The sequence below is a fragment of the Carcharodon carcharias genome (assembly GCF_017639515.1).
Source record: "Carcharodon carcharias isolate sCarCar2 chromosome 36 unlocalized genomic scaffold, sCarCar2.pri SUPER_36_unloc_1, whole genome shotgun sequence".
In the NCBI taxonomy this organism is placed as follows: Eukaryota; Metazoa; Chordata; class Chondrichthyes; order Lamniformes; family Lamnidae; genus Carcharodon; species Carcharodon carcharias.
The window spans coordinates 4,124,828-4,151,141 of NW_024470726.1; the positions used below are offsets into that span (position 1 = coordinate 4,124,828).

At 58.1% G+C, this 26,314-nt stretch overlaps 1 protein-coding gene across 1 annotated transcript in view; it reads right to left on the bottom strand.

The window, feature by feature from the left end:
- pygo2 (pygopus homolog 2 (Drosophila)) overlaps nucleotides 1-26,314 on the bottom strand; it is a 59,852-nt gene that overhangs the window by 5,345 nt on the left and 28,193 nt on the right. The gene's annotated exons all lie outside the window — the stretch shown is intronic.

Sequence of the window (26,314 nt, forward strand, 5' to 3'; positions counted from 1 at the left end):
ACAATACCACTACTCCATCACCTCCCCTTCAATTATATAACGGAAAATCCAAGGAGATATTCCGACAGTGGGTTCAACTCTGACATTAACCCCAGGACCTGGGTTCAAACAACCCAAGTTAGCTTCTTGTGGCAAATTCTTTCTCTCCTTCGTCACTTATTGATTCATGGGATGTGGGCGTTGCTGGCTGGACCAGCATTTATTGCCTATCCCTAATCGATCCTTGAGAAGGTGGGGGTGAGCTGCCTTCTTGAGCTGCTGCAGTCCCTGTGGTGTAGGTACACCCACCGTGCTGTTAGGGAGGGTGCTCCAGGATTTTGACCCAGCGACAGTGAAGGAACGGCCGATATATTTCCAAGTCAGGATGGTGAGTGGCTCAGAGGGGAACTTGCAAGTGGTGGTGTTCCCATGCGTCAGCTGCCCTTGTCCTTCTAGATGGTGGTGGCCGAGGGTTTGGAAGGTGCTGTAATGGTAATATGCCATTAAATGTTGATAGTGGGGGATTCAGTGATAGCAATACCATTGAATGTCAAGGGGCGATGGTTAGATTCTCTCTTGTTGGAGATGGTCATTGCCTGGCACTCGTGTGGCACAAATGCTATTTGCCACTTGTCAGCCCAATCCTGGATATTGTCCAGGTCTTGCTGCATTTGGACATGGACTGCTTCAGTATCTGAGGAGTCGTGAATGGTGCTGAACATTGTGCAATCATCAGCGAAAATCCCCACTTCTGACCTTATGATGGAGGGAAGGTCATTGATGAAGCAGCTGAAGATGGTTGGGCCTAAGACACTACCCTGAGGAACTCCTGCAGTGATGTCCTGGAGCTGAGATGACTGATCTCCAATAACCAAAACCATCTTCCTTTGTGCTAGATATGACTCCAACCAGCAGAAAGTTTTCCCCCTGATTCCCATTGACCCCGGTTTTGCTAGGGCTCCTTGATGCCAAACTTGGTCAAATGCTGCCTTGATGTCAAGGGCAGTCACTCTCACCTCACCTCGGGAGTTCAGCTCTTTTGTCCATGTTTGGATCAAGGCTGTAGTGAGGTCAGGAGCTGAGTGGCCCTGGTGGAACCCAAACTGGACATCAGTGAGCAGGTTATTGCTGTGGAAGTGCCACTTGGTAGCACTGTCAATAACAACTTCCATCAATGAGACGATGATGGAGAGTAGACTGATGGGATAGCAAATGGCCGGGTTGCATTTGTCCTGTTTTGTGTGTATAGGACATACCCTGGGCAATTATCCACATTGCTGGATAGATGCCAGTGTTATAGCTGTACTGGAACAGCTTGGCTAGGGGCATGGCTAATTCTGGAGCACAAGTCTTCAAGTACTATTGCCTGAACATTGTCAGGGCCCATAGCCTTTGCAGTATCCAGTGCCTTCAGCCGTTTCTCGATATCATGTGGAGTGAATCGCAATGGCTGAAAACTGGCAACTGTGATGCTGGGGACCCCCGAAGAAACCGAGATGGGATCATCCCCCCACTTCTGCTGATGATTGTTGCAAATGCTTCAGCCTTGTATTTTGCACTGGGCGTGCTGGGATCCCCCATCATTCAGGATGGGGATATTTATGGACCCTCCATCTCTAGTTTGTTTTTAATTACCCACCAGCATTCACAACTGGATGTGACAGGGCTGCAAAAGTTTAGATCTGATCACTGGCTGTTGGGTCATTTAATTCTGATCATTGGTTGTGGGATCGCTTAGCTCTGTCCCATCATTCCCCCTCTCTCTACTCCCTCATTCCTCTCCCCATCTCTCTACTCCCTCATTCTCCTCCCCCCCTCTCTCTACTCCCTCATTCCCCTCCCCCTCTCTACTCCCTCATTCCCCTCCCCCTCTCTCTACTCCCTCATTCCCCTCCCCCTCTCTCTACTCCCTCATTCCCCTACCCCCTCTCTCTCTACTCCCTCATTCCTCTCCCCATCTCTCTACTCCCTCATTCCCCTCCCCCCCTCTCTCTACTCCCTCATTCCCCTACCCCCTCTCTCTACTCCCTCATTCCCCTCCCCCTCTCTCTACTCCCTCATTCCCCTCCCCCTCTCTCTACTCCCTCATTCCCCTCCCCCTCTCTCTACTCCCTCATTCCCCTCCCCCTCTCTCTACTCCCTCATTCCCCTACCCCCTCTCTCTACTCCCTCATTCCCCCCCTCTACTCCCTCATTCCCCCCTCTCTCTACTCCCTCATTCCCCTCCCTCTCTCTACTCCCTCATTCCCCTCCCTCTCTCTACTCCCTCATTCCCCTCCCCCTCTCTACTCCCTCATTCCCCTCCCCCTCTCTCTACTCCCTCATTCCCCTACCCCCTCTCTCTACTCCCTCATTCCCCTTCCCCCTCTCTCTACTCCCTCATTCTGCTACCTCCTCTCTCTACTCCCTCATTCCCCTACCTCCTCTCTCTACTCCCTGATTACCCTCCCCCCTCTCCACTTCCACATTCCCCTCCCCCTCTCTCTACTCCCTCATTCCCCTACCCCCTCTCTCTACTCCCTCATTCCCCTACCCCCTCTCTCTACTCCCTCATTCCCCTTCCCCCTCTCTCTACTCCCTCATTCCCCTACCCCCTCTCTCTACTCCCTCATTCCCCTCCCTCTCTCTCTACTCCCTCATTCCCCTCCCCCTCTCTCTACTCCCTCATTCCCCTCTCTCTCTCTACTCCCTCATTTCTCTCCCCCTCTCTCTACTCCCTCATTCCTCTCCCCCTCTCTCTACTCCCTCATTCCCCTCCCCCTTCTCCCTACTCCCTCATTCCCCTACCCCCTCTCTCTACTCCCTCATTCCCCTACCCCCTCATTCCCCTACCCCCTCTCTCTACTCCCTCATTCCCCTCCCTCTCTCTACTCCCTCATTCCCCTTCCCCCTCTCTCTACTCCCTCATTCCCCTCCCCCCTCTACTCCCTCATTCCCCTCCCCCTCTCTCTACTCCCTCATTCCCCTACCCCCTCTCTCTACTCCCTCATTCCCCTCCCCCCCTCTCTCTACTCCCTCATTCCCCTACCCCCTCTCTCTACTCCCTCATTCCCCTCCCCCTCTCTCTACTCCCTCATTCCCCTCCCCCTCTCTCTACTCCCTCATTCCCCTCCCCCTCTCTCTACTCCCTCATTCCCCTCCCCCTCTCTCTACTCCCTCATTCCCCTACCCCCTCTCTCTACTCCCTCATTCCCCCCCTCTACTCCCTCATTCCCCCCTCTCTCTACTCCCTCATTCCCCTCCCTCTCTCTACTCCCTCATTCCCCTCCCTCTCTCTACTCCCTCATTCCCCTCCCCCTCTCTACTCCCTCATTCCCCTCCCCCTCTCTCTACTCCCTCATTCCCCTACCCCCTCTCTCTACTCCCTCATTCCCCTTCCCCCTCTCTCTACTCCCTCATTCTGCTACCTCCTCTCTCTACTCCCTCATTCCCCTACCTCCTCTCTCTACTCCCTGATTACCCTCCCCCCTCTCCACTTCCACATTCCCCTCCCCCTCTCTCTACTCCCTCATTCCCCTACCCCCTCTCTCTACTCCCTCATTCCCCTACCCCCTCTCTCTACTCCCTCATTCCCCTTCCCCCTCTCTCTACTCCCTCATTCCCCTACCCCCTCTCTCTACTCCCTCATTCCCCTCCCTCTCTCTCTACTCCCTCATTCCCCTCCCCCTCTCTCTACTCCCTCATTCCCCTCTCTCTCTCTACTCCCTCATTTCTCTCCCCCTCTCTCTACTCCCTCATTCCTCTCCCCCTCTCTCTACTCCCTCATTCCCCTCCCCCTTCTCCCTACTCCCTCATTCCCCTACCCCCTCTCTCTACTCCCTCATTCCCCTACCCCCTCATTCCCCTACCCCCTCTCTCTACTCCCTCATTCCCCTCCCTCTCTCTACTCCCTCATTCCCCTTCCCCCTCTCTCTACTCCCTCATTCCCCTCCCCCCTCTACTCCCTCATTCCCCTCCCCCTCTCTCTACTCCCTCATTCCCCTACCCCCTCTCTCTACTCCCTCATTCCCCTACCCCCTCTCTCTACTCCCTCATTCTTCTACCTCCTCTTTCTACTCCCTCATTCCCCTACCTCCTCTCTCTACTCCCTGATTACCCTCCCCCTCTCTCCACTTCCCCATTCCCCTCCCTCTCTCTCTACTCCCTCATTCCCCTCCCCCCTCTCTCTACTCCCTCATTCCCCTCCCCCCTCTCTCTACTCCCTCATTCCCCTCCCTCTCTCTCTACTCCCTCATTCCCCTCCCCCCCTCTCTACTCCCTCATTCCCCTCCCCCCCTCTCTACTCCCTCATTCCCCTCCCCCTCTCTCTACTCCCACATTCCCCTACCTCCTCTCTCTACTCCCTCATTCTCCAACCTCCTCTACTCCCTGATTACCCTCACCCTCTCTCTCCACTTCCCCATTCCCCTCCCCCTCTCTACTTCCACATTCCCCTCACCCCCTCTCTACTCCCTCATTCCCCTCACCCCCTCTCTACTCCCTCATTCCCCTCACCCCCTCTCTACTTCCTCATTCCCCTACCCCCTCTCTACTCCCTCATTCCCCTACCCCCTCTCTACTCCCTCATTCCCCTACCCCCTCTCTACTCCCTCATTCCCCTACCCCCTCTCTCTACTCCCTCATTCCCCTACCCCCTCTACTCCCTCATTCCCCTACCCCCTCTCTCTACTCCCTCATTCCCCTACCCCCTCTCTACTCCCTCATTCCCCTACCCCCTCTCTCTACTCCCTCATTCCCCTACCCCCTCTACTCCCTCATTCCCCTACCCCCTCTCTCTACTCCCTCATTCCCCTACCCCCTCTCTCTACTCCCTCATTCCCTTACCCCTTCTCTCTACTCCCTCATTCCCCTACCCCCTCTCTCTACTCCCTCATTCCCCTACCCCTCTCTCTACTCCCTCATTCCCCTACCCCCTCTCTCTACTCCCTCATTCCCCTCCCCCTCTCTCTACTCCCTCATTCCCCTACCCCCTCTCTCTACTCCCTCATTCCCCTCACCTCCCTCTCTCTTTTAATCCTTGTTTACCCCCCCCCCACCCCTCCATTCCCCTCCCCCCTCTCTCTCTACACACCCATTTCCCACCCTCTCTCTCTCAATTACTCCTCCCAGGTTACTCCCCCCCCAGGCCCACCCCAGCCAGTCCCCTCTCCTCGCTCCCATCCTCTTGTTCCTTTACTTCCCTCCCTCCCTCACTCTCCGCTTTCCGTTCCCACCCACTCGGCCCCACGATCCATCTCCCTTCCCTCCCCTCTCCCACTCACCCTCCCTTTCGCTCCCCATCCTTCCCTCCCTGCTCCCTAATTAACTCCCCCCCGATCCCTCCAACCCTCACACCCCATTCCCGCCACCCGCGCTCTCCCTCCCACCTCCCTCCTACTCCATTCCCTCACTAAGTCTCTCCCTTCCCGCTCCCTCCCTCCATTCCCCCACTCCCCTGCCCCTCCCCTCCCCCCGCACACCCATGCCCCCACTCCCGCGTCACTTTACCGCTGGCTCCTACCCTGTCACCCCTCACGCCCTCCGTCGCTCCCGCCCCCACTACTGCCCCCCCTCGCCCCCATTCGCTCCATTCCTTGGCCCCGCTCCCTCCCTCGCCCTTGCTCCCTCCCTCCCACGTTCCCTCTCACCCCCATTCCCATGTTCCCTCATTCCCACGCTCCCCCTCCAATATATTCCCACACTCCGTCACTCCCCAATCACACACACGCTCATTCTCACGCTTGCCCGCTCTGTCCTATTCCCACGCAACCCCTTCAATTAACATTCCCATGTTTTCCCTCTGCCCCCAATTCCACACTCTCTACCCCACTCCCACGCTCTCTCTCTTCCCCATTCCCACGCTCTCTGTCTCCCCCATTCGCACGCTCTCTCTCTCTCTCCCCCATTCCCACGCTCTCTCTCTCTCTCCCCCATTCCCACGCTCTCTCTCTCTCTCCCCCATTCCCACGCTACCCCTCTCTTCTCCATTCCCACGCTCCCTCTCTCTTCCCCATTCCCACGCTCCCACTCTCTCTCCAACTCCCGGGCTCCATGTCTCTCCACCATTCTCACGCTCGGGATGTCACCCATTCCCACCCTCTCTCCTGCCATTCCCACGATCTCTCCCGCCATTCCCACGTTCTCTCCCTCCCCATTGCCACGCTCTCACTCTCTCCCGCCTCCATTCCCACGCTCTCTCCCTCTGCCATTCCCAAGCACTCTCCCACCATTCCCAGGCTCCCTCTCTCTCCCCCACATTCCAACACTCTCTCCCACATTCACACGGTCTCTCTCCCACATTCACACGGTCTCTCTCCCACATTCACACGGTCTCTCTCTCCCACATTCACACGCGCTCCCTCTCTCCCACATTCACACGCGCTCCCTCTCTCCCACATTCACACGCGCTCCCTCTCTCCCACATTCACACGCGCTCCCTCTCTCCCACATTCACACGCGCTCCCTCTCTCCCACATTCACACGCGCTCCCTCTCTCCCACATTCACACGCGCTCCCTCTCTCCCACATTCACACGCGCTCCCTCTCTCCCACATTCACACGCGCTCCCTCTCTCCCACATTCACACGCGCTCCCTCTCTCCCACATTCACACGCGCTCCCTCTCTCCCACATTCACACGCGCTCCCTCTCTCCCACATTCACACGCGCTCCCTCTCTCCCACATTCACACGCGCTCCCTCTCTCCCACATTCACACGCGCTCCCTCTCTCCCACATTCACACGCGCTCCCTCTCTCCCACATTCACACGCGCTCCCTCTCTCCCACATTCACACGCGCTCCCTCTCTCCCACATTCACACGCGCTCCCTCTCTCCCACATTCACACGCGCTCCCTCTCTCCCACATTCACACGCGCTCCCTCTCTCCCACATTCACACGCGCTCCCTCTCTCCCACATTCACACGCGCTCCCTCTCTCCCACATTCACACGCGCTCCCTCTCTCCCACATTCACACGCGCTCCCTCTCTCCCACATTCACACGCGCTCCCTCTCTCCCACATTCACACGCGCTCCCTCTCTCCCACATTCACACGCGCTCCCTCTCTCCCACATTCACACGCGCTCCCTCTCTCCCACATTCACACGCGCTCCCTCTCTCCCACATTCACACGCGCTCCCTCTCTCCCACATTCACACGCGCTCCCTCTCTCCCACATTCACACGCGCTCCCTCTCTCCCACATTCACACGCGCTCCCTCTCTCCCACATTCACACGCGCTCCCTCTCTCCCACATTCACACGCGCTCCCTCTCTCCCACATTCACACGCGCTCCCTCTCTCCCACATTCACACGCGCTCCCTCTCTCCCACATTCACACGCGCTCCCTCTCTCCCACATTCACACGCGCTCCCTCTCTCCCACATTCACACGCGCTCCCTCTCTCCCACATTCACACGCGCTCCCTCTCTCCCACATTCACACGCGCTCCCTCTCTCCCACATTCACACGCGCTCCCTCTCTCCCACATTCACACGCGCTCCCTCTCTCCCACATTCACACGCGCTCCCTCTCTCCCACATTCACACGCGCTCCCTCTCTCCCCCATTCCCACGCTCTCTCTCTCTCTCCCCCATTCCCACGCTACCCCTCTCTTCTCCATTCCCACGCTCCCTCTCTCTTCCCCATTCCCACGCTCCCCCTCTCTCTCCAACTCCCGGGCTCCATGTCTCTCCACCATTCTCACGCTCGGGATGTCACCCATTCCCACCCTCTCTCCTGCCATTCCCACGATCTCTCCCGCCATTCCTACATTCTCTCCCTCCCCATTGCCACGCTCTCACTCTCTCCCGCCTCCATTCCCACGTTCTCTCCCTCTGCCATTCCCAAGCACTCTCCCACCATTCCCAGGCTCCCCCTCTCTCCCCCACATTCCAACGCTCTCTCCCACATTCACACGGTCTCTCTCCCACACATTCACACGGTCTCTCTCTCCCACATTCACACGCGCTCCCTCTCTCCCACATTCACACGCGCTCCCTCTCTCCCACATTCACACGCGCTCCCTCTCTCCCACATTCACACGCGCTCCCTCTCTCCCACATTCACACGCGCTCCCTCTCTCCCACATTCACACGCGCTCCCTCTCTCCCACATTCACACGCGCTCCCTCTCTCCCACATTCACACGCGCTCCCTCTCTCCCACATTCACACGCGCTCCCTCTCTCCCACATTCACACGCGCTCCCTCTCTCCCACATTCACACGCGCTCCCTCTCTCCCACATTCACACGCGCTCCCTCTCTCCCACATTCACACGCGCTCCCTCTCTCCCACATTCACACGCGCTCCCTCTCTCCCACATTCACACGCGCTCCCTCTCTCCCACATTCACACGCGCTCCCTCTCTCCCACATTCACACGCGCTCCCTCTCTCCCACATTCACACGCGCTCCCTCTCTCCCACATTCACACGCGCTCCCTCTCTCCCACATTCACACGCGCTCCCTCTCTCCCACATTCACACGCGCTCCCTCTCTCCCACATTCACACGCGCTCCCTCTCTCCCACATTCACACGCGCTCCCTCTCTCCCACATTCACACGCGCTCCCTCTCTCCCACATTCACACGCGCTCCCTCTCTCCCACATTCACACGCGCTCCCTCTCTCCCACATTCACACGCGCTCCCTCTCTCCCACATTCACACGCGCTCCCTCTCTCCCACATTCACACGCGCTCCCTCTCTCCCACATTCACACGCGCTCCCTCTCTCCCACATTCCCACATTCACACGCGCTCCCTCTCTCCCACATTCCCACATTCACACGCGCTCCCTCTCTCCCACATTCACACGCGCTCTCTCTCTCCCACATTCACACGCGCTCTCTCTCTCCCACATTCACACGCGCTCTCTCTCTCCCACATTCACACGCGCTCTCTCCCACATTCACACGCGCTCTCTCTCCCACATTCACACGCGCTCTCTCCCACATTCACACGCGCTCTCTCTCTCCCACATTCACACGCGCTCTCTCTCTCCCACATTCACACGCGCTCTCTCTCTCCCACATTCACACGCGCTCTCTCTCTCCCACATTCACACGCGCGCTCTCTCCCACATTCACACGCGCTCTCTCTCTCCCACATTCACACGCGCTCTCTCTCTCCCACATTCACACGCGCTCTCTCTCTCCCACATTCACACGCGCTCTCTCTCTCCCACATTCACACGCGCTCTCTCTCTCCCACATTCACACGCGCTCTCTCTCTCCCACATTCACACGCGCTCCCTCTCTCCCACATTCACACGCGCTCTCTCTCTCCCACATTCACACGCGCTCTCTCTCTCCCACATTCACACGCGCTCTCTCTCTCCCACATTCACACGCGCTCTCTCTCTCCCACATTCACACGCGCTCTCTCTCTCCCACATTCACACGCGCTCTCTCTCTCCCACATTCACACGCGCTCTCTCTCTCCCACATTCACACGCGCTCTCTCTCTCCCACATTCACATGAGCTCTCTCTCTCTCCCACATTCACACACGCTCACTCTCTCTCTCTCTCCCATTCCCGCGCTCTCTCTCTCTCACCCCATTCCAACGCTCTCTCTCTCTCACCCCATTCCCACGCTCTCTTTCTCTCACCCCATTCCCACGCTCTCTCTCTCTCACCCCATTCCCACGCTCTCTCTCTCTCACCCCATTCCCACGCTCTCTCTCTCACCCCATTACGACGCTCTCTCTCTCTCTCACCCCATTCCCACTCTCTCTCTCTCACCTAATTCCCACGCCCTCTCTCTCTCTCTCACCCCAATCCCACGCTCTCTCTCTCCCCAATCCCACGCTCTCCCTCTCTCCCCATTCTCACACTCCCTTTCTCTCCCATTCCCACGCTCTCTCTGTCCCCATTCCCACGCTCGCTCTCTCTCCCCATTCCCACGCTCGCTCTCTCCCCATTCCCACGCTCGCTCTCCCTCCAATTCCCACGCTCGCTCTCCCTCCAATTCCCACGCTCGCTCTCCCTCCAATTCCCACGCTCGCTCTCCCTCCAATTCCCACGCTCGCTCTCCCTCCAATTCCCACGCTCGCTCTCCTCCAATACCCACGCTCGCTCTCCTCCAATACCCACGCTCGCTCTCCTCCAATACCCACACGCTCCCTCCCACGAACTCCCTCCCACGAACTCCCTCCCACGAACTCCCACGCGCTCTCTCCCACGAACTCCCACGCGCTCTCTCCAACGAACTCCCACGCGCTCTCTCCCACGAACTCCCACACGCTCTCTCCCACGAACTCCCACGCGCTCTCTCCCACGAACTCCCACGCGCTCTCTCCCACGAACACCCACGCTCACTCTCCAATTCCCGCCCTCGCTCACTCTCCAATTCCCGCCCTCGCTCTCTCTCCAATTCCCGCCCTCGCTCTCTCTCCAATTCCCGCCCTCGCTCTCTCTCCAATTCCCGCCCTCGCTCTCTCTCCAATTCCCGCCCTCGCTCTCTCTCCAATTCCCGCCCTCGCTCTCTCTCCAATTCCCGCCCTCGCTCTCTCTCCAATTCCCGCCCTCGCTCTCTCTCCAATTCCCGCCCTCGCTCTCTCTCCAATTCCCGCCCTCGCTCTCTCTCCAATTCCCGCCCTCGCTCTCTCTCCAATTCCCGCCCTCGCTCTCTCTCCAATTCCCGCCCTCGCTCTCTCTCCAATTCCCGCCCTCGCTCTCTCTCCAATTCCCGCCCTCGCTCTCTCTCCAATTCCCGCCCTCGCTCTCTCTCCAATTCCCGCCCTCGCTCTCTCTCCAATTCCCGCCCTCGCTCTCTCTCCAATTCCCGCCCTCGCTCTCTCTCCAATTCCCGCCCTCGCTCTCTCTCCAATTCCCGCCCTCGCTCTCTCTCCAATTCCCGCCCTCGCTCTCTCTCCAATTCCCGCCCTCGCTCTCTCTCCAATTCCCGCCCTCGCTCTCTCTCCAATTCCCGCCCTCGCTCTCTCTCCAATTCCCGCCCTCGCTCTCTCTCCAATTCCCGCCCTCGCTCTCTCTCCAACTCCCGCCCTCGCTCTCTCTCCAATTCCCGCCCTCGCTCTCTCTCCAATTCCCGCCCTCGCTCTCTCTCCAATTCCCGCCCTCGCTCTCTCTCCAATTCCCGCCCTCGCTCTCTCTCCAATTCCCACCCTCGCTCTCTCTCCAATTCCCACCCTCGCTCTCTCGTCCAATTCCCACCCTCGCTCTCTCTCCAATTCCCACCCTCGCTCTCTCGTCCAATTCCCACCCTCGCTCTCTCTCCAATTCCCACCCTCGCTCTCTCTCCAATTCCCACCCTCGCTCTCTCTCCAATTCCCACCCTCGCTCTCTCTCCAATTCCCACCCTCGCTCTCTCTCCAATTCCCACGCTCGCTCTCTCGTCCAATTCCCACGCTCTCTCTCTCTCTCGTCCAATTCCCACGCTCTCTCTCTCTCTCGTCCAATTCCCACGCTCTCTCTCTCTCTCGTCCAATTCCCACGCTCTCTCTCTCTCTCGTCCAATTCCCACGCTCTCTCTCTCTCTCGTCCAATTCCCACACTCTCTCTCTCTCTCGTCCAATTCCCACACTCTCTCTCTCTCGTCCAATTCCCACACTCTCTCTCTCTCTCTTGTCCAATTCCCACACTCTCTCTCTCTCTCTTGTCCAATTCCCACACTCTCTCTCTCTCTCTCGTCCAATTCCCACACTCTCTCTCTCTCTCTCTCTCTCGTCCAATTCCCACACTCTCTCTCTCTCTCTCTCTCGTCCAATTCCCACACTCTCTCTCTCTCTCTCTCTCGTCCAATTCCCACACTCTCTCTCTCGTCCAATTCCCACACTCTCTCTCTCGTCCAATTCCCACACTCTCTCTCTCGTCCAATTCCCACACTCTCTCTCTCGTCCAATTCCCACACTCTCTCTCTCGTCCAATTCCCACACTCTCTCTCTCGTCCAATTCCCACACTCTCTCTCTCGTCCAATTCCCACACTCTCTCTCTCGTCCAATTCCCACACTCTCTCTCTCGTCCAATTCCCACACTCTCTCTCTCGTCCAATTCCCACACTCTCTCTCTCGTCCAATTCCCACACTCTCTCTCTCGTCCAATTCCCACACTCTCTCTCTCGTCCAATTCCCACACTCTCTCTCTCGTCCAATTCCCACACACTCTCTCTCGTCCAATTCCCACACTCTCTCTCTCGTCCAATTCCCACACTCTCTCTCTCGTCCAATTCCCACACTCTCTCTCTCGTCCAATTCCCACACTCTCTCTCTCGTCCAATTCCCACACTCTCTCTCTCGTCCAATTCCCACACTCTCTCTCTCGTCCAATTCCCACACTCTCTCTCTCGTCCAATTCCCGCACTCTCTCTCTCGTCCAATTCCCGCACTCTCTCTCTCGTCCAATTCCCGCACTCTCTCTCTCGTCCAATTCCCGCACTCTCTCTCTCGTCCAATTCCCACACTCTCTCTCTCGTCCAATTCCCACACTCTCTCTCTCGTCCAATTCCCACACTCTCTCTCTCGTCCAATTCCCACACTCTCTCTCTCGTCCAATTCCCACACTCTCTCTCTCGTCCAATTCCCACACTCTCTCTCTCGTCCAATTCCCACACTCTCTCTCTCGTCCAATTCCCACACTCTCTCTCTCGTCCAATTCCCACACTCTCTCTCTCGTCCAATTCCCACACTCTCTCTCTCGTCCAATTCCCACACTCTCTCTCTCGTCCAATTCCCACACTCTCTCTCTCGTCCAATTCCCACACTCTCTCTCTCGTCCAGTTCCCACACTCTCTCTCTCGTCCAGTTCCCACACTCTCTCTCTCGTCCAGTTCCCACACTCTCTCTCTCGTCCAGTTCCCACACTCTCTCTCTCGTCCAGTTCCCACACTCTCTCTCTCGTCCAGTTCCCACACTCTCTCTCTCGTCCAGTTCCCACTCTCTCTCTCTCGCCCAGTTCCCACACTCTCTCTCTCGCCCAGTTCCCACACTCTCTCTCTCGTCCAATTCCCACACTCTCTCTCTCGTCCAATTCCCACACTCTCTCTCTCGTCCAATTCCCACACTCTCTCTCTCGTCCAATTCCCACACTCTCTCTCTCGTCCAATTCCCACACTCTCTCTCTCGTCCAATTCCCACACTCTCTCTCTCGTCCAATTCCCACACTCTCTCTCTCGTCCAATTCCCACACTCTCTCTCTCGTCCAATTCCCACACTCTCTCTCTCGTCCAATTCCCACACTCTCTCTCTCGTCCAATTCCCACACTCTCTCTCTCGTCCAATTCCCACACTCTCTCTCTCGTCCAATTCCCACACTCTCTCTCTCGTCCAATTCCCACACTCTCTCTCTCGTCCAATTCCCACACTCTCTCTCTCGTCCAATTCCCACACTCTCTCTCTCGTCCAATTCCCACACTCTCTCTCTCGTCCAATTCCCACACTCTCTCTCTCGTCCAATTCCCACACTCTCTCTCTCGTCCAATTCCCACACTCTCTCTCTCGTCCAATTCCCACACTCTCTCTCTCGTCCAATTCCCACACTCTCTCTCTCGTCCAATTCCCACACTCTCTCTCTCGTCCAATTCCCACACTCTCTCTCTCGTCCAATTCCCACACTCTCTCTCTCGTCCAATTCCCACACTCTCTCTCTCGTCCAATTCCCACACTCTCTCTCTCGTCCAATTCCCACACTCTCTCTCTCGTCCAATTCCCACACTCTCTCTCTCGTCCAATTCCCACACTCTCTCTCTCGTCCAATTCCCACACTCTCTCTCTCGTCCAATTCCCACACTCTCTCTCTCGTCCAATTCCCACACTCTCTCTCTCGTCCAATTCCCACACTCTCTCTCTCGTCCAATTCCCACACTCTCTCTCTCGTCCAATTCCCACACTCTCTCTCTCGTCCAATTCCCACACTCTCTCTCTCGTCCAATTCCCACACTCTCTCTCTCGTCCAATTCCCACACTCTCTCTCTCGTCCAATTCCCACACTCTCTCTCTCGTCCAATTCCCACACTCTCTCTCTCGTCCAATTCCCGCACTCTCTCTCTCGTCCAATTCCCGCACTCTCTCTCTCGTCCAATTCCCGCACTCTCTCTCTCGTCCAATTCCCGCACTCTCTCTCTCGTCCAATTCCCGCACTCTCTCTCTCGTCCAATTCCCACACTCTCTCTCTCGTCCAATTCCCACACTCTCTCTCTCGTCCAATTCCCACACTCTCTCTCTCGTCCAATTCCCACACTCTCTCTCTCGTCCAATTCCCACACTCTCTCTCTCGTCCAATTCCCACACTCTCTCTCTCGTCCAATTCCCACACTCTCTCTCTCGTCCAATTCCCACACTCTCTCTCTCGTCCAATTCCCACACTCTCTCTCTCGTCCAATTCCCACACTCTCTCTCTCGTCCAATTCCCACACTCTCTCTCTCGTCCAGTTCCCACACTCTCTCTCTCGTCCAGTTCCCACACTCTCTCTCTCGTCCAGTTCCCACACTCTCTCTCTCGTCCAGTTCCCACACTCTCTCTCTCGTCCAGTTCCCACACTCTCTCTCTCGTCCAGTTCCCACACTCTCTCTCTCGTCCAGTTCCCACTCTCTCTCTCTCGCCCAGTTCCCACACTCTCTCTCTCGCCCAGTTCCCACACTCTCTCTCTCGTCCAGTTCCCACACTCTCTCTCTCGTCCAATTCCCACACTCTCTCTCTCGTCCAATTCCCACACTCTCTCTCTCGTCCAATTCCCACACTCTCTCTCTCGTCCAATTCCCACACTCTCTCTCTCGTCCAATTCCCACACTCTCTCTCTCGTCCAATTCCCACACTCTCTCTCTCGTCCAATTCCCACACTCTCTCTCTCGTCCAATTCCCACACTCTCTCTCTCGTCCAATTCCCACACTCTCTCTCTCGTCCAATTCCCACACTCTCTCTCTCGTCCAATTCCCACACTCTCTCTCTCGTCCAATTCCCACACTCTCTCTCTCGTCCAATTCCCACACTCTCTCTCTCGTCCAATTCCCACACTCTCTCTCTCGTCCAATTCCCACACTCTCTCTCTCGTCCAATTCCCACACTCTCTCTCTCGTCCAATTCCCACACTCTCTCTCTCGTCCAATTCCCACACTCTCTCTCTCGTCCAATTCCCACACTCTCTCTCTCGTCCAATTCCCACACTCTCTCTCTCGTCCAATTCCCACACTCTCTCTCTCGTCCAATTCCCACACTCTCTCTCTCGTCCAATTCCCACACTCTCTCTCTCGTCCAATTCCCACACTCTCTCTCTCGTCCAATTCCCACACTCTCTCTCTCGTCCAATTCCCACACTCTCTCTCTCGTCCAATTCCCACACTCTCTCTCTCGTCCAATTCCCACACTCTCTCTCTCGTCCAATTCCCACACTCTCTCTCTCGTCCAATTCCCACACTCTCTCTCTCGTCCAATTCCCACACTCTCTCTCTCGTCCAATTCCCACACTCTCTCTCCCCCAATTCCCACACTCTCTCTCTCCCCCAATTCCCACACTCTCTCTCTCCCCAATTCCCACACTCTCTCTCTCCCCCAATTCCCACACTCTCTCTCTCCCCCAATTCCCACACTCTCTCTCTCCCCCAATTCCCACACTCTCTCTCTCCCCCAATTCCCACACTCTCTCTCTCCCCCAATTCCCACACTCTCTCTCTCCCCCAATTCCCACACTCTCTCTCTCCCCCAATTCCCACACTCTCTCTCTCCCCCAATTCCCACACTCTCTCTCTCCCCCAATTCCCACACTCTCTCTCTCCCCCAATTCCCACACTCTCTCTCTCCCCCAATTCCCACACTCTCTCTCTCCCCCAATTCCCACACTCTCTCTCTCCCCCAATTCCCACACTCTCTCTCTCCCCCAATTCCCACACTCTCTCTCTCCCCCAATTCCCACACTCTCTCTCTCCCCCAATTCCCACACTCTCTCTCTCCCCCAATTCCCACACTCTCTCTCTCCCCCAATTCCCACACTCTCTCTCTCCCCCAATTCCCACACTCTCTCTCTCCCCCAATTCCCACACTCTCTCTCTCCCCCAATTCCCACACTCTCTCTCTCCCCCAATTCCCACACTCTCTCTCTCCCCCAATTCCCACACTCTCTCTCTCCCCCAATTCCCACACTCTCTCTCTCCCCCAATTCCCACACTCTCTCTCTCCCCCAATTCCCACACTCTCTCTCTCCCCCAATTTCCACACTCTCTCTCTCCCCCAATTTCCACACTCTCTCTCTCCCCCAATTTCCACACTCTCTCTCTCCCCCAATTTCCACACTCTCTCTCTCCCCCAATTTCCACACTCTCTCTCTCCCCCAATTTCCACACTCTCTCTCTCCCCCAATTCCATCACGCTCTCTCTCTCCCCCAATTCCATCACGCTCTCTATCCCCCAATTCCAACACGCTCTCTCTCCCCCAATTCCAACACGCTCTCTCTCCCCCCAATTCCAACACGCTCTCTCTCTTCAATTCCCACACAGTCTCTCTCTCCTCCAATTCCCACACGCTCTGTCTCCTCCAATTCCCACACGCTCTCTCTCTCCCTCCAATTCCCACACACTCTCTCTCTCACTCCCATTCCCACGCTCTCTTTCCATTCCAACGCCCACTCCCTCCCCCCAATTCCCACGCTCTCAATCCACAATTCCACGCTTCCTCTCTCCTGCAACTCTCATGCCCTCTCTCTCCGCCAATTCCTACGTTCTCTCTCCCCACGATTCCTACACTCTCTCACTCTCCCATTCCTATGCTCGCCCTCGATCCCCCGGTTCCTATGTTCTCTCTCGCTCCTCCGATTCCTAAGCTCTCTCTCTCGCCCCACATGTTCCTAGGCTCTCACTTTCTCCCCACAAGTTCCTAGGCTCTCACTTTCTCCCCACCCCCCATGCTCTCTCTCTGCCCCAACTCCCACGCGCTCTCTCCCATGAATTCCCACGCTCTCTCTCACATGAAATCCCACGCTCTCTCTCCCATGAAATCCCACGCTCTCTCTCCCATGAAATCCCACGCTCTCTCTCCCATGAAATCCCACGCTCTCTCTCCCATGAAATCCCAATCTCTCTCTCCCATGAAATCCCAATCTCTCACTCCCCCGATTCCCACGCTCTATCCCTCTCCCCCGATTCCCACGCTCTCTCCCTCTCCCCCGATTCCCACGCCCTCTCCCTCTCCCCCCGATTCCCACGCTCTCTCTCCCCCCCGATTCCCACGCTCTCTCTCCCCCCCGATTCCCACGCTCTCTCTCCCCCCGATTCCCACGCTCTCTCTCCCCCCGATTCCCACGCTCTCTCTCCCCCCGATTCCCACGCTCTCTCTCCCCCCGATTCCCACGCTCTCTCTCCCCCCGATTCCCACGCTCTCTCTCCCCCCGATTCCCACGCTCTCTCTCCCCCCGATTCCCACGCTCTCTCTCCCCCCGATTCCCACGCTCTCTCTCCCCCCGATTCCCACGCTCTCTCTCCCCCCCGATTCCCACGCTCTCTCTCCCCCCGATTCCCACGCTCTCTCTCCCCCCGATTCCCACGCTCTCTCTCCCCCCGATTCCCACGCTCTCTCTCCCCCCGATTCCCACGCTCTCTCTCCCCCCGATTCCCACGCTCTCTCTCCCCCCGATTCCCACGCTCTCTCTCCCCCCGATTCCCACGCTCTCTCTCCCCCCGATTCCCACGCTCTCCCTCCCGATTCCCACGCTCTCTCCCTCTCCCCCGATTCCCACGCTCTCTCCCTCTCCCCCGATTCCCACGCTCTCTCCCTCTCCCCCGATTCCCACGCTCTCTCCCTCTCCCCCGATTCCCACGCTCTCTCCCTCTCCCCCGATTCCCACGCTCTCTCCCTCTCCCCCGATTCCCACGCTCTCTCCCTCTCCCCCGATTCCCACGCCCTCTCCCTCTCCCCCGATCCCCACACTCTCTCTCTCGCCCAGCTCCCACACTCTCTCTCTCTCGCCCAGCTCCCACACTCTCTCTCTCTCGCCCAGCTCCCACACTCTCTCTCTCTCGCCCAGCTCCCACACTCTCTCTCTCTCGCCCAGCTCCCACACTCTCTCTCTCTCGCCCAGCTCCCACACTCTCTCTCTCTCGCCCAGCTCCCACACTCTCTCTCTCTCGCCCAGCTCCCACACTCTCTCTCTCTCGCCCAGCTCCCACACTCTCTCTCTCTCGCCCAGCTCCCACACTCTCTCTCTCTCGCCCAGCTCCCACACTCTCTCTCTCTCGCCCAGCTCCCACACTCTCTCTCTCTCGCCCAGCTCCCACACTCTCTCTCTCTCGCCCAGCTCCCACACTCTCTCTCTCTCGCCCAGCTCCCACACTCTCTCTCTCTCGCCCAGCTCCCACACTCTCTCTCTCTCGCCCAGCTCCCACACTCTCTCTCTCTCGCCCAGCTCCCACACTCTCTCTCTCTCGCCCAGCTCCCACACTCTCTCTCTCTCGCCCAGCTCCCACACTCTCTCTCTCTCGCCCAGCTCCCACACTCTCTCTCTCTCGCCCAGCTCCCACACTCTCTCTCTCTCGCCCAGCTCCCACACTCTCTCTCTCTCGCCCAGCTCCCACACTCTCTCTCTCTCGCCCAGCTCCCACACTCTCTCTCTCTCGCCCAGCTCCCACACTCTCTCTCTCGCCCAGTTCCCACACTCTCTCTCTCTCGCCCAGCTCCCACACTCTCTCTCTCTCGCCCAGCTCCCACACTCTCTCTCTCTCGCCCAGCTCCCACACTCTCTCTCTCTCGCCCAGCTCCCACACTCTCTCTCTCTCGCCCAGCTCACACACTCTCTCTCTCTCGCCCAGCTCACACACTCTCTCTCTCTCGCCCAGCTCCCACACTCTCTCTCTCTCGCCCAGCTCCCACACTCTCTCTCTCGCCCAGCTCCCACACTCTCTCTCTCGCCCAGCTCCCACACTCTCTCTCTCGCCCAGCTCCCACACTCTCTCTCTCGCCCAGTTCCCACACTCTCTCTCTCGCCCAGTTCCCACACTCTCTCTCTCGCCCAGTTCCCACACTCTCTCTCTCCCCCAGTTCCCACACTCTCCCTCTCTCATCCAATTCCCATACTCTCTCTCTCGCCCAATTACCACACTCTCTCTCCCCAAATTCCAAAATGCTCTCTCTCTCCTCCAATTCCCACACGCTCTTTCCCTCCCATTCCCACGCTCTCTTCCCATTCCAACGCTCAATCCCTCCCCCCAATTCCCACGATCTCGCTCCCCAATTCCACGCTTCCTCTCTCCCGCAATTCCCATTCCCTCTCTCTCCGCCAATTCCTACGTTCTCTCTCCCCACGATCCCTACACTCTCTCTCCCCCCCATTCCTAAGTTCTCTCTCGCTGCCCCGATTCCTAAGCGCTCTCTCTATCTCACCTCACCGGTTCCTAGGCTCTCACTTTCTCCCCTCCAACTCTCTCCCCTCCCCCCATGCTCGCGCTCTGCCCCAACTCCCACGCGCTCTCCCCCATGAATTCCCACACTCTCTCCCATGAATTCCCAAGCTCTCTCTCCCCCGATTCCCACGCTCTCTCCCTATCCCCCGATTCCCAAGCTCTCTCCTTCTTCCCCGATTCCCACGCTCTCTCCTTCTTCCCCGATCCCACGCTCTCTCTCCCACGATTCTCACGTTCTCTCTCCCCCCGATTCCCACGCTCTCTCTACCCCCGATTCCCACGTTCTCTCTACCCCCGATTCCCACGCTCTCTCTCCCCCGATTCCCACGCTCTCTCTCCCACGAATCCCACGCTCTCTCTCCCCCGATTCCAATGCTCACTCTCTCCCCCCGATTCCCACACTGTCTCCTCCCCATTCCTATGATCTGTTTCCCCCCTATTCCTACGATCTCTCTCCCCCATTTCCTAAGATCTCCCTCTCTCTCCCCCAATTCCCACACTCTCTCTCTCGCCCAGTTCCCACACTCTCCCTCTCTCATCCAATTCCCATACTCTCTCTCTCTCGCCCAATTACCACACTCTCTCTCCCCAAATTCCAAAATGCTCTCTCTCTCCTCCAATTCCCACACGCTCTTTCTCTCCCTCCCATTCCCACGCTCTCTTCCCATTCCAACGCTCAATCCCTCCCTCCAATTCCCACGCTCTCGCTCCCCAATTCCACGCTTCCTCTCTCCCGCAATTCCCATTCCCTCTCTCTCCGCCAATTCCTACGTTCTCTCTCCCCACGATCCCTACACTCTCTCTCCCCCCCATTCCTATGTTCTCTCTCGCTGCCCCGATTCCTAAGCGCTCTCTCTCTCGCCTCACCGGTTCCTAGGCTCTCAATTTCTCCCCTCCAACTCTCTCCCCTCCCCCCATGCTCTCTCTCTGCCCCAACTCCCACGCGCTCTCCCCCATGAATTCCCACGCTCTCTCCCATGAATTCCCAGGCTCTCTCCCATGAATTCCCAGGCTCTCTCCCATGAATTCCCAGGCTCTCTCCCATGAATTCCCAAGCTCTCTCCCATGAATTCCCAAGCTCTCTCCCATGAATTCCCAAGCTCTGTCTCTCCCGATTCCCACGCTCTCTTCCTATCCCCCGATTCTCACGCTCTCTCCTTCTTCCCCGATTCCCACGCTCTCTCCTTCTTCCCCGATTCCCACGCTCTCTCTCCCACGATTCCCACGCTCTCTCTCCCACGATTCCCACGCTCTCTCTCCCACGATTGCCACGCTCTCTCTCCCACGATTGCCACGCTCTCGTTCCCACGATTCCCACACTCTCTCTCCCACGATTCCCACGCTCTCTCTCCCACGATTCCCACGCTCTCTCTCCCACGATTCCCACGCACTCTCTCCCACGATTCCCACGCACTCTCTCAACCGATTCCCATGCTCTCTCTCCCCCGATTCCTACGCTCTCTCTCCCCCGATTTCCACGCTCTCTCCCATGAATTTCCACCCTCTCTCTCCCATGAACTCCCACGCTCTCTCCCATGAATTCCCACGCTCTCTCCCATGAATTCCCACGCTCTCTCCCATGAATTCCCACGCTCTCTCGCATGAATTCCCAGGCCCTCTTTCATTTCCCCGATTCCCATGCTCTCTCTCCCCCCGATTCCCACGATCTCTCTCCCTCTGATTCCCACGATCTCTCTCTTCAATTCCCACACAGTCTCTCTCTCCTCCAATTCCCACACGCTCTCTCTCTCCTCCAATTCCCACACGCTCTCTCTCTCCTCCAATTCCCACACGCTCTCTCTCTCCTCCAATTCCCACACGCTCTCTCTCTCCCTCCCATTCCCACACGCTCTCTCTCTCCCTCCCATTCCCACGCTCTCTTCCCATTACAACGCCTACTCCCTCCCCTCAATTCCCACGCTTTCGATCCCCAATTCCACGCTTCCTCTCTCCCGCAACTCCCATGCCCTCTTTCTCCGCCAATTCCTACGTTCTCTCTCCCCACGATCCCTACACACTCTCTCCCCCCCATTCCTATGCTCTCCCTCGATCCCCCGATTCCTACGCTCTCTCTCCCCCCCATTCCTATGTTCTCTCTCGCTCCTCCGATTCCTAAGCTCTCTCTCTCGCCCCACAAGTTCCTAGGCTCTCACTTTCTCCCCTCCCCCCCATGCTCTCTCTCTGCCCCAACTCCCACGCGTTCTCTCCCATGAATTCCCACGCTCTCTCCCATGAATTCCCACGCTCTCTCCCATGAATTCCCACGCTCTCTCCCATGAATTCCCACGCTCTCGCCCATGAATTCCCACGCTCTCGCCCATGAATTCCCACGCTCTCGCCCATGAATTCCCACGCTCTCGCCCATGAATTCCCACGCTCTCGCCCATGAATTCCTACGCTCTCGCCCATGAATTCCCATGCTCTCTCCCATGAATTCCCACGCTCTCTCCCATGAATTCCCACGCTCTCTCCCATGAATTCCCACGCTCTCTCCCATGAATTCCCACGCTCTCTCCCATGAATTCCCACGCTCTCTCCCATGAATTCCCACGCTCTCTCTCCCCCGATTCCCAATCGCCCTCTCCCCCGATTCCCACGCTCTCTCCCTCTTCCCCGATTCCCACGCTCTCTCTCCCCCGATTCCCACGCTCTCTCTCCCCCGATTCCCACGCTCTCTCTCCCCCCAAATTCCCACGCTTTCTCCCATGAATTCCCACCCTCTCTCTCCCATGAACTTGCACCCTCTCTCTCCCATGAATTCCCACGCTCTCTCTCTCCCATGAACTCCCACGCTCTCTCTCTCCCATGAACTCCCACGCTCTCTCTCTCTCCCATGAACTCCCACGCTCTCTCTCTCCCATGAACTCCCACGCTCTCTCTCTCCCATGAACTCCCACGCTCTCTCTCTCCCATGAACTCCCACGCTCTCTCTCTCCCATGAACTCCCACGCTCTCTCTCTCCCCCCGATTCCCACGCTCTCTCTCCCCCCGATTCCCACGCTCTCTCTCCCCCCGATTCCCACGCTCTCTCTCCCCCCGATTCCCACGCTCTCTCTCCCCCCGATTCCCACGCTCTCTCTCCCCCCGATTCCCACGCTCTCTCTCCCCCCGATTCCCACGCTCTCTCTCCCCCCGATTCCCACGCTCTCTCTCCCCCCGATTCCCACGCTCTCTCTCCCCCCGATTCCCACGCTCTCTCTCCCCCCGATTCCCACGCTCTCTCTCCCCCCGATTCCCACGCTCTCTCTCCCCCCGATTCCCACGCTCTCTCTCCCGATTCCCACGCTCTCTCTCCCCCCGATTCCCACGCTCCCACGCTCTCTCTCCCCCCGATTCCCACGCTCTCTCTCCCCCCGATTCCCACGCTCTCTCTCCCCCCGATTCCCACGCTCTCTCTCCCCCCGATTCCCACGCTCTCTCTCCCCCCCGATTCCCACGCTCTCTCTCCCCCCCGATTCCCACGCTCTCTCTCCCCCCCGATTCCCACGCTCTCTCTCCCCCCGATTCCCACGCTCTCTCTCCCCCCGATTCCCACGCTCTCTCTCCCCCCGATTCCCACGCTCTCTCTCCCCCGATTCCCACGCTCTCTCTCCCCCCGATTCCCACGCTCTCTCTCCCCCCGATTCCCACGCTCTCTCTCCCCCCGATTCCCACGCTCTCTCTCCCCCCGATTCCCACGCTCTCTCTCCCCCCGATTCCCACGCTCTCTCTCCCGATTCCCACGCTCTCTCTCCCCCGATTCCAATGCTCACTCTCTCCCCGATTCCAGTACTCTCTCCTCCCCATTCCTACGATCTGTCTGGCCCCCATTCCTACGATCTCTCTCCCCCCAATTCCTAAGCTCTCCCTCTCTCTCCCCCCGATTCCCACGCTCTCTCTACCCACGATTCCCACGTCCTCTCTAACCCCGACTCCCACGCTCTCTCTCCCCCGATTCCCACGCTCTCTCTCCCCCGACTCCAATGCTCACTCTCTCCCCCGATTCCAATGCTCACTCTCTCCCCCGATTCCAATGCTCACTCTCTCCACACTCTCGCCTCCCCATTCCTACGATCTGTCTCCCCCCCATTCCTAAGCTCTCCCTCTCTCTCCCCCCGATTCACACGCTCTCTCTACCCCCGATTCCCACGTTCTCTCTACCCCGATTCCCACGCTCTCTCTCCCCCGAATCCCACGCTCTCTCTCCCCCGAATCCCACGCTCTCTCTCCCCCGAATCCCACGCTCTCTCTCCCCCGAATCCCACGCTCTCTCTCCCCCGAATCCCATGCTCTCTCTCCCCCGAATCCCACGCTCTCTCTCCCCCGAATCCCACGCTCTCTCTCCCGAATCCCACGCTCTCTCCACCCCATTCCTACGATCTGTCTCCCCCCCCATTCCTATGATCTCTCTCCCCCCAATTCCTAAGCTCTCCCTCTCTCTCCCCCCGATTCCCACGCTCTCTCTACCCCCGATTCCCACGCTCTCTCTCCCACGATTCCCACGCACTCTCTCCCACGATTCCCACGCACTCTCTCAACCGATTCCCATGCTCTCTCTCCCCCGATTCCTACGCTCTCTCTCCCCCGATTTCCACGCTCTCTCCCATGAATTTCCACCCTCTCTCTCCCATGAACTCCCACGCTCTCTCCCATGAATTCCCACGCTCTCTCCCATGAATTCCCACGCTCTCTCCCATGAATTCCCACGCTCTCTCGCATGAATTCCCAGGCCCTCTTTCATTTCCCCGATTCCCATGCTCTCTCTCCCCCCGATTCCCACGATCTCTCTCCCTCTGATTCCCACGATCTCTCTCTTCAATTCCCACACAGTCTCTCTCTCCTCCAATTCCCACACGCTCTCTCTCTCCTCCAATTCCCACACGCTCTCTCTCTCCTCCAATTCCCACACGCTCTCTCTCTCCTCCAATTCCCACACGCTCTCTCTCTCCCTCCCATTCCCACACGCTCTCTCTCTCCCTCCCATTCCCACGCTCTCTTCCCATTACAACGCCTACTCCCTCCCCTCAATTCCCACGCTTTCGATCCCCAATTCCACGCTTCCTCTCTCCCGCAACTCCCATGCCCTCTTTCTCCGCCAATTCCTACGTTCTCTCTCCCCACGATCCCTACACACTCTCTCCCCCCCATTCCTATGCTCTCCCTCGATCCCCCGATTCCTACGCTCTCTCTCCCCCCCATTCCTATGTTCTCTCTCGCTCCTCCGATTCCTAAGCTCTCTCTCTCGCCCCACAAGTTCCTAGGCTCTCACTTTCTCCCCTCCCCCCCATGCTCTCTCTCTGCCCCAACTCCCACGCGTTCTCTCCCATGAATTCCCACGCTCTCTCCCATGAATTCCCACGCTCTCTCCCATGAATTCCCACGCTCTCTCCCATGAATTCCCACGCTCTCGCCCATGAATTCCCACGCTCTCGCCCATGAATTCCCACGCTCTCGCCCATGAATTCCCACGCTCTCGCCCATGAATTCCCACGCTCTCGCCCATGAATTCCTACGCTCTCGCCCATGAATTCCCATGCTCTCTCCCATGAATTCCCACGCTCTCTCCCATGAATTCCCACGCTCTCTCCCATGAATTCCCACGCTCTCTCCCATGAATTCCCACGCTCTCTCCCATGAATTCCCACGCTCTCTCCCATGAATTCCCACGCTCTCTCTCCCCCGATTCCCAATCGCCCTCTCCCCCGATTCCCACGCTCTCTCCCTCTTCCCCGATTCCCACGCTCTCTCTCCCCCGATTCCCACGCTCTCTCTCCCCCGATTCCCACGCTCTCTCTCCCCCCAAATTCCCACGCTTTCTCCCATGAATTCCCACCCTCTCTCTCCCATGAACTTGCACCCTCTCTCTCCCATGAATTCCCACGCTCTCTCTCTCCCATGAACTCCCACGCTCTCTCTCTCCCATGAACTCCCACGCTCTCTCTCTCTCCCATGAACTCCACGCTCTCTCTCTCCCATGAACTCCCACGCTCTCTCTCTCCCATGAACTCCCACGCTCTCTCTCTCCCATGAACTCCCACGCTCTCTCTCTCCCATGAACTCCCACGCTCTCTCTCTCCCCCCGATTCCCACGCTCTCTCTCCCCCCGATTCCCACGCTCTCTCTCCCCCCGATTCCCACGCTCTCTCTCCCCCCGATTCCCACGCTCTCTCTCCCCCCGATTCCCACGCTCTCTCTCCCCCCGATTCCCACGCTCTCTCTCCCCCCGATTCCCACGCTCTCTCTCCCCCCGATTCCCACGCTCTCTCTCCCCCCGATTCCCACGCTCTCTCTCCCCCCGATTCCCACGCTCTCTCTCCCCCCGATTCCCACGCTCTCTCTCCCCCCGATTCCCACGCTCTCTCTCCCCCCGATTCCCACGCTCTCTCTCCCGATTCCCACGCTCTCTCTCCCCCCGATTCCCACGCTCTCTCTCCCCCCGATTCCCACGCTCTCTCTCCCCCCGATTCCCACGCTCTCTCTCCCCCCGATTCCCACGCTCTCTCTCCCCCCGATTCCCACGCTCTCTCTCCCCCCGATTCCCACGCTCTCTCTCCCCCCCGATTCCCACGCTCTCTCTCCCCCCCGATTCCCACGCTCTCTCTCCCCCCCGATTCCCACGCTCTCTCTCCCCCCGATTCCCACGCTCTCTCTCCCCCCGATTCCCACGCTCTCTCTCCCCCCGATTCCCACGCTCTCTCTCCCCCCGATTCCCACGCTCTCTCTCCCCCCGATTCCCACGCTCTCTCTCCCCCCGATTCCCACGCTCTCTCTCCCCCCGATTCCCACGCTCTCTCTCCCCCCGATTCCCACGCTCTCTCTCCCCCCGATTCCCACGCTCTCTCTCCCGATTCCCACGCTCTCTCTCCCCCGATTCCAATGCTCACTCTCTCCCCCGATTCCAGTACTCTCTCCTCCCCATTCCTACGATCTGTCTGGCCCCATTCCTACGATCTCTCTCCCCCCAATTCCTAAGCTCTCCCTCTCTCTCCCCCCGATTCCCACGCTCTCTCTACCCACGATTCCCACGTCCTCTCTAA